Source organism: Microtus ochrogaster, chromosome 1 (genome assembly GCF_000317375.1).
Source record: "Microtus ochrogaster isolate Prairie Vole_2 chromosome 1, MicOch1.0, whole genome shotgun sequence".
Taxonomy (NCBI): domain Eukaryota; kingdom Metazoa; phylum Chordata; class Mammalia; order Rodentia; family Cricetidae; genus Microtus; species Microtus ochrogaster.
Genome location: NC_022009.1, coordinates 14697461 through 14717170, shown reverse-complemented (window position 1 = coordinate 14717170; position 19710 = coordinate 14697461). Strand labels below are relative to the sequence as shown.

The 19710-nt window shown below is 46.3% G+C and overlaps 1 protein-coding gene across 1 annotated transcript in view; it reads left to right on the top strand.

The window, feature by feature from the left end:
- The first annotated feature begins 3937 nt into the window (after window positions 1-3937).
- Sptb (spectrin beta, erythrocytic) overlaps window positions 3938-19710 on the top strand; it is a 135344-nt gene continuing 119571 nt past the window's right edge. Inside the window, exon 1 of the mRNA XM_005343232.2 lies at window positions 3938-4288. The gene's annotated coding sequence lies outside the window, so the exon portion shown is untranslated. The remainder of the gene's footprint in view (window positions 4289-19710) is intronic.

Here is a 19710-nt window from a genome sequence, read left to right as displayed (position 1 = left end):
AAAAACCAAAAAAAAAAAAAAAAAAAAAAAAAAAGAGGAGTGAGTAGGTACGGGGAAGGAGGCCTGGGTCCTCTATGAGAACAACATGGACTCTTACCTGCTGAGCCATCTCTCCAGCACCCCCCCCAAGTCAATTTTTAAATTATAAATTCTCCCTACGGTCTGAGTTCCTGTCTGATAAATATTAATGAAGGATGAAAAACAGGTTTTGGGACCAGGTTCTCCTGATTAACTGCACAGAGAGTATCTACTCTGTGAAATACTTGAGATAGTCAATGTCAGAACATTAACTCCTTCCTTGTAATGCATTTTGACCTACATACCTGTGTGCTCAAGACCTAGGCATGCTGGAGCATGGGGATGCAGGGGTGACCGTCTGAGGGCTATGATTGGAGACGGTACTGAGAGAGTAGAGCAACGAGAGACAAACGCTACCTGAACCATGGCTGCTCATTTAACCTTGCTATCCAGGAGATACAAGAAGAGGAAAGACCCATAAATGAGCTGGGTGGTAGTCATGAATACAAGGACTCCTAAATTAATTTCCCCCTGTTCTCACCCACAGACAGGAGTTAGTTAGGTGTGGATGTGCCGAGGTGGGGGAGGAACCGGTAAAATTCAGCTGCAGTATTGTCAATTACATCTCAAAGAATGTGAATTCATTTAAGTAACCTTATTTGACATAAATAGGAAGGGAACATCATGAAAAAAATCACATATAACGCATATATAAGCGGGGGGGGGGGGAAGGCTTTAATTACTTCTCTTGTTGGTCTCCAGGATTGCAAGCTCTTTTAGTTTCTCGGTTTGTTCATTTATGCACCCATTGTATCTTTTACAAGTTTGTCTCATGTGTCAGGCACCATGCTAAGTGCTTGGAACGATATCCTGAAAGTAACAATGGCTTGATCTGGTTTCCTTCTTAGAGCAGAATTTGGCTGTGGTGTGGAAGAAGAATTGAAGGGGAATGACACGGCCGAGCGGTCAGGAGACTACACAGGCAACCAGGATTTCTGATTGAGGCATCTGAGGCAAAGGCTTCATCCCCAGTCCCCAGCCTCTCTTGGTTCTAAACGGTGCTTCTTTATCTTTGCAAGTTGTGAAGGATGTGGAGGCCTTAGGCAATCCCAGAGAGGAAAAGGAAAATCCAGGTTAGTGGAGAGTACATGTTAGAATCACGAGTTCTTCACTCCTTCGATATTATTATCATAATATAATATGGAGGATTTGAATGGATCAGATTTGGCTTGATATTTGCCTTTGGTACCTTTCTAATATATCTGTTCATGTTTAATTCAAAATGATTTATTTAAATAGCTTTGGTTTTGTGATTCAATAAAAGTAAACTATTTGGGCAGCACAAATTAGTCTTAAAGGGTTAGGGGAGGACATGAAGTTGGGTGGGTAGGGAAAGGGGGGGTGGATCTGAGAAGAGCTGGGGAGGGGATTGAATATGATCCAAACATGTTATATGAAACTCCCAAAGAACTCAGAGAGAGGTATGAATGGTGGCGAGAATAGCAGAAGTTTCCCTCTAGTTATCTGCCTCTAGTGTCCTTACTTGTTACTTATATCCTCTCTGCCCCACCTACTGCTTTCAGCTAGATCAGGGTACTCTGTCTCTGAAGCTTCCCCCCCCCCCACACACACTCCTTGACTGACAGTTTCTACTACAGTCTTAAGTACAGGCATTCCCTTCAGTCCCAGAACTCTTCCAACGCTGTTGATTAACTGGGAAGCTTGGGAGAAGGTACAAGGTGTCAACATGGGCAGGGACAGTCCCTTGACCAATAAAGATGAGTGTCCATCTTTCTCTCATGTGAATAATTCTCAAAGACACTCTGTAATCCTCGAAGAAGGTCCCTGAAGGCTCTCTTTCTCAAGCGTGACCTTGATAGTGAGCCATTCTATTTGTGTTTCCTTTCCTCCCTTTCCACCATCCCTTTTGGGGCGATGCCCTTTTTCTCTGCACCTCTTAACCTTCCTTTCTCACTGGGCTCTGATTTATCATTTCTCTGTAACTCTATTAGCTGGGATGCATTTGGGGATGTTGTCAGGATAACAGGATCTGCAGCAAATGAGGTTGTATTGAATTATTTATCATTCAGCAAAGTGGAGATAGGCACGGTAGACGCGCTGGTTTGTAAAATCTTGGGGCAATCCATCTGCTGCTTTGGAGCTTTCATGATCTTATTTTTTTTTCTTGTGGTTGAAAATTATAAATTTGAATGCATGTGCAACCATTCAGTTTTGAGCCACAAACCTGTAGCTAAGAATTATCTGTTTCCTGCAATATACGTTTATGTAGCAGCAAAGCTGCAAGTCTGGGATTCATGAATTTATTTAATAAGTTTAGTCACACAGGGTTTAAAAAATACAAATGCATAATTTCCCTTTTTTCCTTTCAAAAACAGATAATAGGATTTCTACTCGTGATATGCAAGGCTCAGCTTTTGAAGGTGGCCTGTATTTGTTTTTTTGTTTTTTTGTTTTTTTGTTTTTTTTGCCAGAATTTGGTTTTTAAAAAGACAGTTTTTAAGTCAGTAACAAGCAAAGCAAATTATTTGGGATGCTGTGGAGTCCCAGGGCCTTTGGAGTGCTAAACATGGGCTTTGCTGAAGAGCTACAGCTCCAGATCCCTACCAAGTACGCTAGATGTCATCCAGCTGGGGGGAAACGGGAGGGAAATCACTGCTAACCTCTCGGATGACCAGGTCCCTTACGTCATCTTCCTTGTAATATCTCTGCCATTAGGGAAACTGGTACTTAATAAGGACTCGGGCAAAAGGAGAGTGGAGTCCTGTGGCTTTGTAATACCTGTGGATTTTGTCCCATTTAGTATTTCTAACTGTCCAAAATACCTACTCTCAAAAAGTGTGACTGCAGCAGGCAGTGAAATATCTTTGCATACCTTTAATAGGCAAACTAAGCTTGAACATCTGGCAAGTTGAAATCCTTTGCTGATGAATCCTAGAAAACAGCATAATTATATACCCAAGCAAACAAGTCAAGAATAAGGCTGTTTCTTAAGAATTCCTGGGAGCATCAAAGTTAAAACTCCCTTCTGCATCTACGCTCTTTTTAATCGTCACTGCTGTCTCCATTGCACCTGTGATTGCCTGGGTTGATGGTCCGTGAGAGATCATCCCAGGCACAGTGTGTGGAAAAATAAATATGATGAGAGGCACAGCAAGGCGCACAGCAAACCTTACAGAGCAATGACCTTGTGTTGTTGAGAAGTCAAGGAAACAGCCTGCCATGCAAGCCGCCCATGCTTGTCTGTGTCACTCTCCCTTTTAAGGTTCTTTCTAGGCATCTTTGGTTCTGGCCTACTGCACCCCACCCCACCAAAGCTTGCAGTTAGAAAGCCGAGCTCTGCCCAGAGACCCTGGCTCACCGGAAGGTGCAGGTGGGCTGGTGTGCCCGCTTGCCTGTTGATTACGGCCCCTGCAATGTGCAACTGCAGGCTGCGCGCCACCAACCTGCATAGCCCGGCTCTCCTGGACAGTACTAGGCTTGAAAGCTGGAACCGCGGCCTCCAGCCCGCAGGCTGGGGGCGGGGGCCTCGGCCCAGTGCCCACCCCCTGCGCTCCCAGCGTCTGCTCCTACTACCAGCGGGTTGTAGCCGGCCGGGAGCGCGCTTTCTAACGTAACCGGCCCACGGGAACAATCTGTCCCTTCCAACCGATCTCAGGAGTGGCGCAAACAGCACGGAAGCCCTCCTCACCTACCCTACGGCCTAAACGGGTCTTTCGATATATTTTCAAAACCAGATCATAGTCTGCGGGGAAGCAGGGCGGGAAAGGCTGGGAGGACTCCTTTTCGCTGCCAGGCTTGCCGCTCCGGGCACATGAATTAGGCCCGAGCTGCAGAGTCGAACCCTTTTCCCTAGGTTAGGGGCTCGGGGTGTGCAGGATCTGGGGAGGTGAGCAAGAACTGGGGCGCCCCTGGTCCCGGCGGCGGCGGCGCTAGCGGCTGGGCAGGTGCCCCCGGGCGCGCAGGCTGATTGGCAGGTGCAGGAGTGGGTGGGGAAGGCGGGCCTGGCGCTGCGGGAGGCTGCGGCCCCGCCTCCCCGCCCCCGCCGCGGGACTATCTGGTCCCGGCAGCAGCGATGTCCCCCGGCAGGAATGTCCCTCCTCAGATAATGTTATTTATATCTCTGGGCGGGTCCGCGGCTCCGCAGCACCAGGCGCCCGGTGGCCACTGTGCCAGGAGCCCCGTGCTGCCCTCCTCCCCCTGCGCCGCCGCCCCCGGGCTCGGGGTGGCCGCCGCTTCAGCCCCAGCGCAGGTGAGTCCCCGAGGGCCGCGCGGCGGGAGGGAGCTGGGTGCCTCGGAGCCAGCTCAGGGGAGCACGGGGCCCAGGAGGCGGGTGACGCGCCGACCCTGTGGGGGCCTGGCCCCGGGTGCCAAGCGTGGAGCGGGAGGGGTGCGGAGCCCGGAAGGCCCTGGCGGCTGCTGCAGTCGTCACCCCGGGACGCGGGAACCCGCGTGGGCTTCGCAGGCGCTGGGCGAGCGGGGCGGCGCTAGCTTTGGGAAGCCGGCTAGTAGAGTGTTACCCTTGGGCTCTGGGAGTGGGTTTGGGGTGTGCGTGTGTTCTTGGCCGCCTCCCCCAGGACCCTCGCCTGGGAACATGGGGGCGGGGGGTGCCTATCACTGGTCCGACGACTGCCCGCGCCTGTGCCTTCCGTTGGCTTCTCAACCTCCGGGCGTGTCGGATCCTCTTCTGGAACTTGGCTAGCTCGCTCTCGGCTGCCCAGCGCCAAGGCTCGGAGGACAGTTCAGGGCAGCAGAGGGGGCCGAGCCTTGGACGTCGGGCGGGACGTGCAGGGGGCCCTGTGTAGACCAAGAAGGGAAAGATCAAGTGTCCCAGAACTATACTTCAAGAACCCCCCTACCCATCCCATTCCCTTTGAGCGCCTATTCTCCAAGCGTCTACTGCCCACTCGTACCCTTTGTGCCAGTTCCAACAACTTGGCTCGAAGAAATAGCAGAAAGTGGAAGAAATAAGAGCTTTAACACAACCCTCAAATCCCACCAATTTACCCAGACTTCCCAAAGGGATAATAGCTGCGAGGCTTGAGTACAGTTTCCGTGACAACAAGCCTTAGGTAGGGCCTTGATTTATAGCCTATTAATATCCAAACCACTGTTTTCAGTGAGCAATTAGAGGTGCTAGGAGTTAATAACACCCTTAACTCACTGAAGAAACATGGAAAGAAGCCACTGTTTTAGATGCATCCGGCGCGGTGGGATGGGATTATATAGTGACGGTGTCTTTTGCTGAGAACTTCAGTGGGGACAGGATATGACTGTCACCTCCACGCTAGGAGGCAGCCACGCAAAACCTCTGCCTGTGGCAATCAGGATGTATATAGTTCGGTTTCCAAGGGAGGTTATTCAGACAGCTCCAGAATGAGAGGAGTCTTCAGAGGGGGTAAAAAAAAAGAGGCACATTATTTAAGCTGTTCTCCTAGGCTCCCCTTAGCTGCACAGATCGCTCAGAATTTTATTCTAGAATTCCCTTTTTAACTGCTCTGTGACTATGACCCGGGGTAGTCATTTCCTATTTCAGGATCAGACTTACATGCTTTTCCAATGAGCCCTGGGAAACTCTTACAAGTGCAAAATGTTGCTTCACGTACGTGCTGGCTGGATGCTCCGCACCCCCAGAGGCTGGGGAACTAGCTAACAAAAGGAAGAGTAAACTCAGAAGATCCCACCGACCTTGAAATGAACTGACTCTAAAGGCCAGCCGTTTATTCAAAGTGTTTTCAAATTCTAGTGTAAAGCACAGTTGGAAGGAGATGGACCCCTTTGCCGTTGTGCCCCGGTTTATCAGTGGCCCCATAGCAGTGGCTGGGAACGAGTCAGCCCTGTTAATCTTGAGTTCTCGGGAGACACAGAGTCCACTCATGGAATTGAAAGCACCCAAAACCTTCCAGGCATTCAGGCTGGGCCTTGTCGCACAGGCATATCAAGTTTTCCCCAGTGACTTGCCCAGTGGAGAGCTGGGATACCACCGTTTGCTCTGGTCATTGTTTCTTCCAAGTGTTCTGAAGGTGTCCCTTAGTAGAAACAACGCCTATTGGATTGTTAGCTTGGAGGTAAAGGCATAACCGGAGGCTGACTTCCACCTGCGATCACATTCGACAAAATAAACATGACTATTTCAGGCAAACTAGGTGTGAGCGAAAGCTTTGAAGTAAAGTCAGTCTGCCACGGTTTTGGTAAATAGTAGGTTTTCAGTAAATAGAAAGAATAATAACTTTCATTTTGTCTATCTTTTACGTATTTGTGGCTGGCTGGTAGTGGATTCTCAGTTAGTCTTTGACCAAATAAGAGAAGGAATGAATGATCAGAGATCTTTTTTATATCTTTGTATTAATTGTCAATTCTGCAAGGTCACTCATACTATCCTGTTTTAAAAGAGAAGAGACAGGTCCAGTGAGGTGGCTCAGTGGGTAGAGGTGCTTGCTCTACAAGCCTTGTGATGGTCCCCACAAAGTTGTCCTCCAGCCTCTACAAGTGTCCATGCACACATGTATACATACCATAATAATACATTTTCTTAAAGTGAGGAAATAGGTTCAGGGAATTTAATAACTTGTTGGCGTCACATAGATAATGAAAGAAGGGGTGAGGCCAGGATTCTGGCTCCATTGCTGGCTCTGTTGTCTTTTTCAGATTAGACACTCTGCAGGGGATGTGGAATAGCTTGGGAAGATTGGCTGTAGCATTTTCCGTTAAGTGTCACGTTCTTCGTCCCTTGAACCTCAAGACATAACTGTGCTTATATCAGAGAAATTTAAAATACATTGCCTCAAGACAGAATTGAGCATTTATTTGCTCAAAGTTTTTTAGCCTGGCCTATTATTTTCAGGTCATTGTTTCAAGGACAGAATTATGATTTTGGCAATAGTCAGACACATATTTTTTTAAAAAAACTAAACAGACTTTCCTTTCAGTCCTGGAAGTGGCCAGAAGGGTTTGATGATGCGCAGGGTCAGTGTGGTAGGACAGGGGATGACTATAAAAAATTCATGAGGCAGACAGGGATGTGATTGGGAGGGACCTTGGAGGTCACTGACTCTAGCCTTCTGTTTATGTGATGGCTTGCTTAAAGACGAGACCTAGCTGCCGTTCGCCTTGTCATTTGTATTCCTTCCTTCCTTTCTGTCATTCTAACCCATTTCTTCCCTGTAGTTCCTTCTCTTCCATGGCAAATGAGGTTTGTTTCCTACAGTTCTGTCCATTCACACCACTGAGGTTTCATTCCTTTGGGGAAGATGAGCAAGAACATTTTAATATCCAATACTTACAGCTTAGTGAGATTCAAACCAGGAAAGAAAATGAAAAGGCACTGGGGTAGGAAAAGGAGAATATGTTTGTGATAATTAAATGCTAAACTGTTCCCTAATTTCCCCATTGCTTGTTAACTCTCTCTCTCTCTCTCTCTCTCTCTCTCTCTATATATATATATATATATATATATATATATATCTCCCACAAAAAGGTATGGACATTCCATTACCTACAGGCAATATACACTCAAGGCAAATATTAGTATGTAGCATTTCTGGAGGATGAGAAAGAACTGTAGGGATTGTTAGGTACCTGTTTGGTTTTTTGTTTGTTTGTTAAATTTTTTTTTGTTTTTCATGCATGTGAATATTTAGCCTAAATGTATATATGTGTACCACATGTGTGCTTAGTACTGTGTGGGGCCGGAAGAGAGCACTGGATGATCTGGAACCGGAGTTAGACTCTTTGTGTGTGCTGGGAACAGAACCTGTGTCCTTTGCAAGAGCAGTACACACTCTTAACTGCTGGGTCATCTCTCCAGTACTCAGATACCTATTTTAATCTAACCTAATCTCTGAATTGCTCTTGAAGTATATTGTTTCAAAATCAAGAAACAATGTTTCAAGCTGTGTCCAATATCAAACCCTGCCCAAGACATGAAAGGCAGAAAACATGACTAGTGGGAAGTGTGGAGTATTTATCAGATATATTTGTGCATTGTCTATGATGCTTTCTTCAGAATAACACTTATCAATTGAGCTGGGAGCATCAGGAATGAAAATAGCTGTTATGTGGGCTTATGAGAAATTTGATTTTATAATGATGCATGGCAGGGAAGTCCATGGATACTGGACTCTGAAGCCACGCAGGCAGATGTGGTAAGACAAAAATATGGACGAGGATACTTGTGTGTGGGTGTTTCGTCTATAGAGCAGTTTGGACTTTTGGTCTTTAGGGGCAGATGTGTTGGACTCTGTGGCAGGGAAGGAACATGGGAGGAAGAGCACCTACGTGGGCCTGTGCCCTGGGTCTTAACTCTGCGTTTGTTGGGGTCATCAGACACTTGTCTCTCCGCTCCCAGCCCCAGGAGGTGTGGGTCTCTTGAAAGGTGGAGTTGGAGATCAAAGGGGAATTGAGGAAGCAGTCAGGGGCCTTCACTGCCAGATCTGGCTCCTCTCACGGAATAGTCAACTCCCGGTGGTAAATATTTAGAAAATTTCATAGCATGTTTCCTTTGGTTGCTCAGCTTATTTCTTAATTCACAGCCGAGCAATCTGAGTTCTCCTATTTTCAGCCAGCCTTAGCTGAGCAACAAATCGCCAGGGGATCACCAGCCTTGCAGCTCCCCGAGTTGAAAGGCTGAAGTGCAGTCACAGACAGAATGCTTTCTCAGTGAATTGTTTGGCTGGCTTCTGACATCCCCAGACCACCTCTCATTTCATTTTTCCCTTTTGGTTGCAGGAAATATTACAATGCTGTCTTCTTGCTGCCTCAGCAAGGCCCTCCCAGGCTTTGCTATAATGTTTTATTTCCATTATATTGGTGCAGACCTGGCTGAGGGTATAATTAAAGGGCAATTAAAACTCAGACATATATCATGTTAACAGTGGGACAAAAGCAGGTTCCCTTTCTTTCATTTGAATGCTGTAAATGTAGCAAATGAGTAGGAATGGGGCTAGAAGAAAAGACTCTGCACTGAATTGGCCCGGGATCCTGCAGGATATTTATGAAAAGAGGAACAGGGCACCTTGACAGTCAAAGGACAATAATTGCTTTGAATTATCGTCAGTTCTGAAGTTTTCACTATTGGGAAAGAAGCAGAAGCTTGGGTAGTCTCAAAAATGAATAAGTTGAAAGTCTTTCTCTTTGTACCAGACATAACTATGGGCTTGTTTCATGTGAGGATTCATAGCCTTTCAGATGAAGCAAGGTGCATTTGAAGTCTTAACTTAATGAGGATGGGAGAGAGGTCTGGGACCTCATCCTGTCCCCACGCTCAGCTCTTGACTCTTTCTAGAAGACTCTTGGCTAAGAGTGGTGAATCAGCCTCCCTTCCTGCTTGTTTCCTTGGGGGGCACAAAGACAAGACCTTTCCCAACCTTGAGTCAGAAGTCATGGAGGCTTCTCAGGAAAGGCCTGAGAAAGCGATTGAGAGATATTAAAAGAGAGCAATAGGGCAGGTACTGTGTACCTCGCCCTGGTCTGTATGCTCAAGGACACAGAAAGGAGGCAGATGGAGGTCCACTCACTAGGAGGAGGTGGACCTGCCAACAGGCGATGGCACGGTAGACTGGGGGAAAATGGTATTCCCAGGCAAAGGGAGATCTGACTCAGGTTGGGGTTTTCAGGAAGGCTTTAGAAAGTGTCAAGGGCTGTAGGAAAAGGGAGCCTGGGGGAGGGCATGGTGCAGGGTTGTAAGTGTGTGGTGCCACACAGATGGGCAGTAGAGCATTGTCACATCCAGAATGAGTAGTTCCATGTGGCTGGAGTGTGACCACACAATGGTTTAGAGTTGCTTTGTTGAAGAACTTCAGATGTTCGTGTTGAAATCAGTGTTTGCTTTCAACTGGAGACGTGTGTCAGAGGGAGCTGACCAGATCCTTGTTGGACAAAGCTTTTTTTTTTTTTTTGGTTTTTCGAGATAGAGTTTCTCTGTGGCTTTGGAGCCTGTCCTGGAACTCGCTCTGTAGGCCAGGCTGGTCTCGAACTCACAGAGATCCGCCTGCCTCTGCCTCCCGAGTGCTGGGATTAAAGGCGTGCTCCACCATCGCCCGGCTGGGACAAAGCTCTTTAACAGAGGGAAGAGAAATGAATTAGAGTCTGGTACAAGGTGCACTTATCCTAAATCAAGGGAGAGTGATCACCCAGATAATGCTTAGTCCCTTCAGCTTTTAGGATGTCTTTGTTATCACTTCATTTTATCTTAAAATGACCACACAAGAATTTCTCATTATCCTTCCTTTAGAGTTGGCAGACTGAGCTAGAAATGTCCCCAGTGGTTGACATCTGATCTTCTCTATCACCCTGTTCCCGGGTCCCCTTGCTGGAGCTTGTCTAGGTTCATTCCTTCCTACAGAATATTCTGAACTTTGTGGCCAAGAGAAATTTCTCTCTTCCTTCAAGAGAACTTTCCATCTGAGTTTATTGGTTTTGTAGAGAGGCATAGAGAAGCTGGTGGTAGCATTTACATTCTAACATAGCCACAAAACCTCATGGCCCTACAGAGTATTCTGTAATGGTGGGGCAAGCACAAATTAATGTATTACCAGCAGATTCCGCAGATAATAAAATGATGGGTTTCTATGCTTGTGGATGCTTTGACTTTTCCAATCCTTTATCCCAAGTTTGCTGTGCATCTTTATACTTCTGTCTCATGTGGGACCTCAGAAATCTCTTGTTTTTCCCAGTGATGTCAGCTGCTTTTGGCTTGTGCCTCCCTCAACCTCCAAAAGAATATTTAGTGAGTTCTCTTTTACTTACCAACAGATTCTAGGCTCAGGGGATACCTCAATGAATGTGGGAGGGAAAAAAAAGTCTGACGTCGTGGAGTGCATATCCTCATTGGGAGAGACAAGTATTACGTCACATCGCCAGGCAGCGCATGGGCAGATCATAATAGCAGGTGTGGGGAAAATTAAGCAGCCTGAAGGACGGTGGTGGCGCACACCTTTAATCCCAGAACTCAGGGAGACAGAGCCAGGTGGATCTCTGTGAGTTCGAGGCCAGTGTGGTCTACAGAGAGAGATCCAGGACCACAAGGGTTACATAGAGAAACCCTGCTTGAAAGACCAAAAGAGAGGAGGGGAAGGGAGAAAAGGTTCTGTTGGGTGGGGTGGTGATAAGGTTTCATCTCAGCAGAGATCCAGATGAAGGAAAAGGAGATCATGCGGGTATTTGGGAGTGGAGATTCAGGTTTTAGCTTTAGTCCGAGGAAGATAAGAAGTCACTGGACGTTTTGGACAGAAAAACGACCTGTTCGGGTTCGTATTTCAAGAGGTTCTATCTGGCATCCAGAGGACGGGTTGTGGGGACAAGGGTGGAAACAGGGAACTCAATGAAAATGCCTGCTGTCCAAATGACAGACAGGCATTGGGGTGAGGGAGGTAGGTGGCACTGTGTTGTTGGATTCTGGGTGTATTTGGAAGGTAGGGCTGATGGGATTTGGATAGGGAGGGTAAGAAAGAAAAGAATAAATCAAGGATGATGCAATTGTTTTGGGTCTGAGCAAATGTCAAAATAAAAAGACATTGAGATGGTGATTCTTTTTTTTTTTTTTCAAATGTAGTCCAGGCTGGCCTCGAACTCCAGATCCTCCTGCCTCTGCCTCCTTCAGCAAGTCCTACTGGCCTGTGCCACCAGAACCCTCTATGGTGATACATTTTATCAAACATACACAAGTCTGTTATTTTGGACTTCCAGTGGGGAGATCAGAGAACAACTTTTGAGAATTAGTTCTTCCTTTCCACCAAGGTGGGTCCTGGGGACTAGACTCAGGTTGTCAGTCTCGGTGGCAAGCATTGTTTCTTTAAGACTCATTATGAGGCCTAGGCTGGTCTTGAATTTGTGATCCTTCTGCCTCAGCTTCTCCATTGCTGATACGGTAGTACCTAGCTGCTGAGAAACTCTGTAGAGAAGGAACTAAAGTAGGAATTGCAGTCCTGGGTCATGCTTTCCGAAGCAGAAGTTCCATTTGTGACTTCCAAACAATTGCTTGTTTTATTTTTACTTTACAATTTTTGTAATTGATCTAAGTTTGTTTTTTTGTTTGTTTGTTTGTTTTGTTTTGTTTTTCAAGACAGGGTTTCTCTGTAGTTTTGGAGCCTGTCCTGGAACTAGCTCTGTAGACCAGGCTGGCCTCAAACTCACAGAGATCTGCCTGCCTCTGCCTCCCGAGTGCTGGGATTAAAGGCATGTGCCACCACTGCCCTGCTAATTGATCTAAGTTTTATATTGACTAGTCAATTTTGTTTGTGGCTTGAGAGGAGATCTCATTATGTAGGCTGTGGTGGGGGCGGCTCTCAAACTCACAATCTTCTTCCTTTGCCTTCTGGGTACTGGGGTTACAGATATGTGCAACCTTGTTCAGCTGCTTGCTAGTGGTGTCTGATAGATGGTGCTAGATAGAGTTAGATTAATGGAAAATGGTCAGGTGATAGCTAACCACAAGGCTCCCTTTCTAGTGGATTACAAAAGTGCCCTTTCCCAGGGCACTGGATATTGTTCCTTTAGATCAGTGGTTTTCAACCTGTGGGTCACGACCCCTTTAGGGGCCAAACGACCCTTTCAGGGGATTGCTTATCAGATCTCCTGCGTGTCAGGTGTTTACACTATGGTCCACAAAAACAGCAAATTACAGTTATGAAGTAGCAAAGAAAATAATTTTATGGTTGGGGGCCGCCATGACATGAGGGACTATATTAAAGGCTCACACTGTTAGGAAGACTGAGAGCCTCTGCTCTAGATAAAGGACTTGCTGTTATACCCCGATTCATGCTCTCCATCTCTTCAGGTGGCCAGGGATGGAACCCAGGGCTTCCTCCCTGTGAGGAAGAACAATTGTACCCCTCAGCCACACACATCCAAGGTGCTATATCTGCTTGTCAGAAACAGAGGTTTGGCTTTTTGCCCCTGGTTGATGAAGAATAGTTATTTCATGGGCATGGCAACCACACAATTAAAATGTTTTTCTACCTAAATGGTGATAAATAAGCTTGACATAAAGTTTGTTATTCTGATAACGTTTAAGTATACAGTTCAGTGGCAACATTGCATCCACATTGTTCTCCTCCACCATCTCATCCATCTCTAGAGCTTTCTCTCATCTTCCCAAACGCAAACACTGTATCCACTAACTCCATTCTCTCTCCTCCCCATCCACAGATGCTTGGGTCGCTTCCAACCTTTGCCTATTGTAAATTGCACTGCTGCGAACATGATATCACTGTGAAAAATGCATACATCTCCTCAAAATCCTGTTTTTCCTTTTGGCTATATATCTAGAAGCGGAGTTGCTGGATCATCGTATATTCTATTTTTAAGGGCTCCAGCTATCCATTTTAATATTCCCTTCCTCTGTTTAGTATCTCCAAAGGGAAGGGAGAAAAAAATGTATCAATATCATCACGTTGGTGGTCACGCTGAACCTAAATATTATTTGAGATCACTGTCTTTGGGGAATAACTTGTCCAAGCTCCCAAATGTGTCCGTAGATCAGTTTGTCTATTTTTAGACTGAAGACACTTAGAGGACACAGGTAAGTGTTGATTTTGCTTCACAGACCATGTAGCCAAACTCAGGTAGGGAAGGTGTAAATATTATAGGAAGATGTACATCAGCCAAGCAGTCTCCTTGAGCCAGGTGATGAGCATCTGGGCCAATTCCAGCTCTTTTCTCATTCTGTGTGCCCTTGGGCCAGAGCTCCCTCTTTCTCTGACATTCCCAAGGTGTATGCGTGTGTCACCTTAATGTTTATCACTTCCTTCAAAATTTTCCATACAGACTCTTTCAAGCTTGCATATTGCTTCATCTCGACCGCCTTGCTGGTGGCCCCTTCCCTTGCTGGGGCTCAGGGCAGCACCAGGTACTTACCCTCATTTCCAGGGTACTTTTCTCATTCCTTAGCTACAGCATGAACCATTTGCCATCTGTCAACTTGCCTTCTACACTATTTGGTCAAGTTTCTTGAGATAACACACTGAACTCTTTCCTTCCTTCCTTCCTTCCTTCCTTCCTTCCTTCCTTCCTTCCTTTCTTCCTTCCTTTATTTTTTTCTAGTTTAAAAAAATATTCCTAGCACCTAAACACCTAAAACCATCAGGTTGGCACACAGAAGAGAGTGGGTTAAAAATTCTTATTGACTAAAATACAAAAGACAATGTTTGACATTATGTGTACCTCTCTGCGTGTATGTGTGTGTGTATCAATTTTATGTACATAAGTATTCTTGCTTTCATTCATGTCTGTGTACCACATGTGTGCCTGGTGTCCATGGAGTTTCAGACAGTTGTGAGCCTCCATGTAGGTGCTGGGAATTGAACCTGGGTCATCTGGAAGAGCGGCTAGTACTCTGAACTAATCTTTCTACCCCAAATTAATATATATTTTAACTTGGAAATGAGTTTGTAGTAACAATAAGTCAACATTCATTGAAAACTTATGTGCTAGTCTAGATACTATGCTAAAAGTATCTATCTATCTATCTATCTATCTATCTATCTATCTATCTATCTATCTTTTATCTATCTATCTATCTGTCTTTTATCTATCTATCTATCTATCTATCTATCTATCTATCTATCTATCTATCTATCTATCTATTTTTGAGACAGGGTTTCTCTGTGTAGCTTTGGAGCCTGTCCTGGAACTCTCTCTGCTTATTAGGCTGGCCTCACATTCACAGAGATCCACATGACTCCGCATCCTGAGTGGTGGGATTAAAGCCGTGCACCACCCCCGCCCAGTTCATATGTATTTATAATATCATATATGTATTATTATTATCCTAATTCAACAGATTAAAAAAAACCAAGAAGTAAGCTAATTTAGCCACTAAGGTTAAAGCCAGGCTTGAACTCACATGTGTTTATTCCGAAGGGCTGGCTTTGAACCATTGTGCTTATCCTGTTTGGGTAGAGGCTAACATTGCAAGACTCTCAATTTCAAAGATTCTTTTCTTTAAAGTCCTGCATTTTTAATAGCCTCAAATTAGATAGGTAATTAATTGCATACTTCCACATGCTGCTTTACATTTGCAAGGATTTAACCTCCTAGGCTTGAATCCCTTTGTTAGCCTTTAATAAATAATTGATGATCTGAGCCCTACTTCCGACATGGTTCTTTGACATCTGAGGATAGAGATGTTGATTAGCAGTGCACAATATACCCACGGTTGTGAGGCAGCTGCAGTAAAGCTGCTTTAAGAAAAGGCAGAATTATTGTTCAGGCAGTGGCTCCCGCGATGCCCAATAATCCACGAGCATGCTCAGTCTGACACTGGGCCCTGCCTTGGACTCTGCCACCTGGGTTCCCTGTCCTCTCTTATTATACTTTCCCCTCCCTTCCTTCCTTCCTTCCTTCCTTCCTTCCTTCCTTCCTTCCTTCCTTCCTTCCTTTCTTTTCTTGTCTTTTTTTTTTCTTTCCCAGTGACAGAGTTTCTCTGTGTAGCTCTGGCTGTCCTGGAACTCACTCTGTAGACCAGCCTGGCCTCAAACTCACAGAGATTCCCTGCCTCTGCCTCCAAGTGCTGGGATTAAAGGTGTGTGCCACCACTGCCCGGCTATCATACTTACTCTTACATTTTCCTCTGCCCATCCCTTTCTATGAGCTGTTAATTGTCGGGGTTGCCAGCATCTGCAGCCTGACCTGGCCTCCGCCTCCCTTCTTAGCCCCAGATGTGCACCACAGCCTTCTCGTAGCTGTCGGCACTCTCCCTGCTGCAGTGGTGTCTCTCCTTTCAGCCCCAGTCCTGCTTTTCTGTCGTTTGTTGGTGGCTCCTGTGCTCCCATGTCCCCAAATGAAGACCTCGGCAGCCTCTTCTCTACTTCTTCTCAAGCGTTTGTATCGACCTGGCTGCCAACTTCTGTTCGGTTTTTCTTCCAGAATTTCCAAATTGGTTTCTGTCTCTCAGTGTCCACCGTTATGTTACGTTTGCATAACTGGCTTTCCATCTTTGCCTCCTCAACCCATTCCACACCTCACCTTGGAACTATGAGTCTGATCAAGGCATTTTACCATTTTTGTTTGATTGGTTTGGGTTTTTAAGACAGGGTTTCTCTGTAACAGCTCTGGCTGTCCTGGCGCTCACTGTGGAGACCAGGCTGGCCTTGAACTCACAGAGATCTGCCTGCCTCTGCCTCCCAAGTGCTGGGATTAAAGGCGTGCACCACCACCATCCGGTCATCTTACTGTTTTATAGTTCTTAGGTTCTCCATTGCCCCCAAGCACAGTATAAAGAGGAAAGGCTATGACATAACTCACTGATAGAGAGTTAACCTAACTTGAGTTCAGCTCCCATTGAGGAAATAGAGTTCAGTGGAACAGCGGAGCCCTTCACGGTCTGTGCCTGTCTTTCCCAGACCCATCTCCTCTCCTTTTCCCACTCTGGAGGCCCGCGACTTTGCTCAGCTTGAGATAATATTCTCATACCTCTGTGCCTGGGTTTCTCCTGCTGCCTGTCTAGTCCTGGGATGTCTGTCCATCTTTGTTAGCCACAGACTCTGTCTGTTGTGCACCTGAAGACACCACTCAGATAAAACCCTCAGGTCAAACTGTGAAAATTTCCTGAAGCCTCTATCTCTCTGCCCTAACTTGGGGAGACATGTTTTTCTCCCCTGTTGGTTCTTAACACTGCTCAGTCATGTGTAAGACTCTGCTAGGTTACGAGTTCCTTTGTAGATTGGACAAGTGTCTTGTTCCCATGGAGACTCCAGTGCCTGGTTCACTCCCGGGCTCATGGGTGATAGTCTAGACCTGCTGACTGAATTGGGTAATGGAGGAACTTTCTAGAATATTCAGCTCTGTGCTAAACCCAAATAGGCACCCGCAGCAGTCTCTGAAGACGGGCTAATGGAAGATACTAGCTGTTGATGAACGAGGCTTAGGGTGAGGACTGTTGAAGCTGTCGGTGGAGGCTCTTCCCACCTCTGCCTCCTCCAGCTGCTTTCCCTGCATTGGAAGGAAAAGGAGCAGCTGGTTTTAACGGGCGTCATCAGAGCATGTCTATTGCTAGAAAATTTATTCATCCAGCATTCAGTCCCTCCCGTCTCATTTTTCAGTGGATGCTTGGTCCTGACCCCCATACTGCAGTAATGAAAGGCTCTTTGATGATTGCTTCAGATGCAACCATATCATGTTGGTCTTAGAAGGGTAAAGAGTTAAGAGAAACATTTCAGGAAAAAGCAAACAATTCTCCAACATGCCTGTATGGAATTTTTGATTTTCTGGGTCCATGTAACCTGCTTAGCTGTTTGCTCGTCTATAGACACACAAAGTGGAAGCTGTGTTGGTTTATTCTGCTCTTTCTGCCTTCCCCATACAAACTGATTTTCGCCGATGGCTGGGCTCGCTAGCATTCCGCTTGCTCAGGCCTTTGAGTGTGTTTTGTTTCTTTTAACAAAACTCTCTGTCATGGGCACACTCCTACTCTAGCCCTGTTCTGTGCCCTGTGACAGATAGGAGCTGGCGTTTGAATGCCAAAGTCAGTGAGTGGAGTTAGGAGGCCTTTGTAAATATGTGTAGGGTCTGAGATGAACTGTTCAACAGAAGGCCATCAAAGACTTTGGAAAGATGTCCTCGGGATAAAGAAAAGCAGAGGACAGAGTCAGACTTTGTGATGGAGTCTTGGGGGCAGAGAGGTAAAGAAGGGACTCAGCCAGGGTAGTTGGCTTGAATCTCATTGCGTTCTGAGGGCCGTACTAGGGAGGCCAGTGATAGGTAACAGTCAACACCCTTGATGGGGTGAGAGTAGACTAAGCTCCAAATAGCTTCTTCAAGATCTAGGAAGCCATGAAAAACAGTGATCGTCCTGTTAGGACACTAGGAGCCACAACAGGGGTCACTGGTGGTAGTCTGGCTGCTGGTGGCTCGGCTGTATGCCTTTTGAAGGAGCAGTCCTTTGTATGTTTGGAAATGGTTTCCATTGCAGTGTTCTGGTTGCTCTCTGGTCTCACGTCTCGTATGAATTCTGGGCTCCTACATAGAGAGCTGGTATATCAAGTTTGCCTTTCTGTATGTGCTGACTGAACGGTTGGGCCGGAAGAGGGTCCTTCGCTGTGTGGACTGAGAAGAATGGAGGTGTTTACAGGTGCGGGGAGTGAGGTGCCATCCTAGGACCCACGCCAAGAACCCTGGGAGAGGAAGTAAGTATCCTCCAAGACAGAAACCCGTACCTACGAGGACAAACCAGGTCATTTGCATAGCAAAACTGGGTGAAGTCACTTTGCCCAGAGACTGGAAAAATACTCAGCTGGTCTAGTCCAGCTGGGCTCTTCTTGCTGGGGCTGCATGAGCTCAGGGGGTGTGTGCAGTACGCAAGTTAACACAGTTCGGCACTCTCAATGTAGCAATTCCTCTGGCAGCCTGGGCTCGGCTGCTCTCACTGCTTCTGACCCAGAAAACACTCAGAAAATGACTGCAGTGAGGCTCTGGGCTCAAGGTGAAGCTCCCAGTCCAGGTGGGGGAGGGATGCAGACTTTCTCCCCAGGGTGGAATGCTTCCTGCCTCTGCTGGGAGCCAGCTTTGTTTATACTGTGACCCAGAGGAAGTCATTTTACATCTCACCCTGCTTCCACCAGCAAAGAGCGCCTTCTGCTTGTTTTGCATAAGCCTTGCGCCTCCTCTGCAGAAGAGACGCGGAATGAATCCGGAGCTAACAACTCCTGGCAGTAGTATGTCTTTGCAAACGGCAGAGTCTAGTGAGCAGTGCCTTTGGATGGCAAGTGATCATTTCAAACTACACTCGGTTTCTGTCTATAAAACAGCAGGGAGGCTTTTTCATTGAATTGCCAAGAGGATGGAGAGGAAGTTGCATCTGCATTGCTTATTTCAAAACCTGACCAGTAAGGCATCAGAACTCCTCAAAGAAAGATGTAGATGGATACAATATATCAAAGGACCTTGTCCACACATCAATAACCTCAGAACCATCCCTGGAAACATCTGATTCCACTATTTAGGTTCTTTTTGTTTGTTTTGTGTGTATTTTTTAAAGTTTCATATTTTTTTGCAACCCCTCCCCTGGCTGTCCTGGAACTCACTTTGTAGACCAGGATGGCCTCTCACAGAGATCCACCTGCCTCTGCCCCCTGAGTGCTGGGATTAAAGGCTTGTGCCACCACTGCCCAGCACAAACTTATTCTTTCTAATTTTATGTGTATGGGTTTTTTTACCTGCATGTGTGCCTGTATACTACGTGTGTGCCTGGTGCCCACGGAGTCCAGAGGAGGGCATTAGCTCTCCTGCAATTGGAGTTCCAGAGGGTTTGAAGTTGCCATGTGGTTGCTGAAAATTGAACCTGGGTCCTCTGCAAGAGCAACAAGTGTTCCTAACTGCTGAGCCATTTTTGGCCTCTTAATGTAAAATATTTAATAAAAAGGGAGATAGTTTGAAATCGCCAAACATGTAGAACTCTTTATGTTTTATTTGTTTTTGTTTTTTGTTTGTTTGTTTGTTTTTGTTTTTCAAGACGGGGTTTCTTGTGGAGCCCTGGCTCTTCTGGAACTTGTTCTGTAGAGCAGGCTGGCCTCAAACTCACAGAGATCCATCTGCCCCTGACTCCTGAGTGCTGCAATTAAAGGCGTGCATTACCATTGCCCACTTGTCTTAACAATTTTTAACATGTGTTTGTTCATGTGTGTGTATGTGTATGTGTGTGTTGGGGTGTTGCTCATGCCACTGTGCTCATGTGTGTGT